The 2,132-nt window shown below is 57.5% G+C and overlaps 1 protein-coding gene across 1 annotated transcript in view; it reads right to left on the bottom strand.

Moving 5' to 3' along the window:
* The window catches only part of NCS1 (neuronal calcium sensor 1), an 81,231-nt gene extending 79,439 nt beyond the window's left edge, over positions 1-1,792 (bottom strand). The window contains exon 1 of the mRNA XM_025204987.1: positions 932-1,792. The gene's annotated coding sequence lies outside the window, so the exon portion shown is untranslated. The remainder of the gene's footprint in view (positions 1-931) is intronic.
* Between the last annotated feature and the right edge of the window lie 340 nt (positions 1,793-2,132).

The raw sequence follows: 2,132 nt of genomic DNA, 5'->3' as shown, positions 1-2,132 counted from the left end.
CCCGGCTCCGCCTCCGCCACCCCGGGCCGCGCCGGGGCGGGTCCACGCGGGCCCTCCCCGCCGCCTTAAAAGCCTCCGGCGCTGTCGTGGCCTTTCTGGGGTCTTGGCAACACACAAAACCCACCTCCGGCTCCCCCCAGAGCCGGCGTGGGGGAGACGCGGGGCCGGGAACACCTCCAGAGGCCACCAAGCCATCCCGGACCATCACCCCCAGCTCAGCCCGCCACGGGTAAAGCAGGGGAGCCCGCTATAAAACCTTGCCAACACTCACTCAGGAGAGCCCTGCTATGGAGGAAGGCACAACCCCCCCCATACCCCTCTGCCTGGGGGGGCAATTCCTTCCTGACCCCAAATAAAACAAGTGACGAGCTGGCATTTTCCAAGAGGGGCCTCGCGCCTAAGGAAGGGGCCTCGAGTCCAACAAATCGAACGAGGCTGAGCGCCGCTGCGGTCTGCCCCACCTTGTTGCGCCAGCCCTGCACGCGATGAGGATGAGGATGAGGAGCGGGGTTTGAGGAGGAGGAGGGTTTGTGTGGATGGAGGACCTTCTGGCTTGGACCTGCCCCCTGCTTTTTTGCTGGCCTGGTGTTGATAGCCTACCTGTGCGCTGTGTGTGCACGTCTATTTGTGTGTGTGCAAGTATTGACCTGGGGGTCTCTGTGCATGCGTGTTGATAGCTTACCTGCACTGTAGGGCACCTCCAGCCTGAGACCGGTGCTTTTTAAACATGATTCTGCGGACAATTAAACTCATAAATCAGCTATGCAGATGGCTAAGGAAACATATTACTGCTGCCTTCACCTCTCACATCATGGAGCCATCATGGGCACCTCGATGTGTTTTTAACTACCCTCCCCGCACCCGTCTGGGGTAGGGAAGTCACAAAGGGCACCGACACCAGGCCAGGGGACCTCTCCGAATCCTATCGAACCTGTTCTGAGCGTGGGACCGTCTTTGCTCAGTGCACCAGGACACGCGTAGCTTGAGGCCTGTTGGGCGCTGGACTTGGTAGATCACACTCCACACAGGTACAGCCGCTGCTGCGTCCTCACTCATCTGCCCCGGTTCCAGCGCCATTGAGACCATCCTGCTCTGTTTGGTGAAGTGCTGAGCAGGTGTGAGAAATCCCTTTGCCCGCCATCGTCTACGCTGAACAGTTTCCCAGGCAAACGGGAGCAGAGGCGCCTGCGGGGCCAAGCGCGCTGATGTGGTTCAACGAACAATCAATCTAGACGCATACTCAGAGCACCGCTCGTCAGCACAGAGCTCGCAGAGGCTCTCCTGCATCAGTCCTGGTGCCAGCAGGCTGGGATCACGGGGGAAGAGGCATGTTGCCAGCGTTGTGTGCTTATTGTCTCAGTATCATTATCCCAAATGATCATTGTATTTCCACCATCTCCTGTAGCAGACTAGGGAACTAGCAGTTAGTTCCTCCCAACGGCAGAGACGATTCTCATACCGCTGCATGCCAAGGGTGGGGGGCGCTTGCTGTTTGGATAGCTTGTTCTGGTCTGGAGGTTGCCAACTCAATTCAAATTGTGCCTCGGTAATACCGGACTTCCCAGGTGGCCCCGTGAAGAAGGGCGTCTACACCTGACGTAAACGTGCCATGCAACGTGAATAAAAGCATGGAAATCCAGCCCTGCTGTAAAACTGAACAGCCCCCCTCGTGCACTTAGCCCACCCGGCAGGGTCCATAGAAAGCCGGACTTGGTGGGGGGAAACATGGCAAGGACTCTTCTCAGGGAGGGAAAGGAATTTACACGTGAGGCTGATTAACTACAGAGGCAGCAAAAAAAACAGCTATTTTAGGATAATATTAATGATCTGACTCAAGCTGACAAAAGCCAAAGAAATTCTTGGCACCTCTGTTGGCTGCCCCCAGCGAGGAGCTGAGAACGGGACTGGCAGAGAGCGCAGGTACTTATGCCATCCTTGGAAGCAGGCCTGCCAGGTCAGGGGCGAGGTGCGCTAGCAGGATGTGGCAAGACAGACCTCAGATGCACTATCCCAGAGGCACCCGCTCGGGGATGAAGCAAGGTCTTCGGTCCGTGGGGCTGAGGCTCTGGCAGCCTCCCAACGTGTGCTTGATGGAGCACTGGACTGGACTGTGCTTTGCAGGCACATCCTTG

Source organism: Alligator sinensis, unplaced genomic scaffold (genome assembly GCF_000455745.1).
Source record: "Alligator sinensis unplaced genomic scaffold, ASM45574v1 scaffold388_2, whole genome shotgun sequence".
NCBI classification, from domain to species: Eukaryota; Metazoa; Chordata; order Crocodylia; family Alligatoridae; genus Alligator; species Alligator sinensis.
The sequence above is the reverse complement of the archived record's forward strand: the minus strand, read 5'-3'. Positions and strand labels throughout refer to the sequence as shown.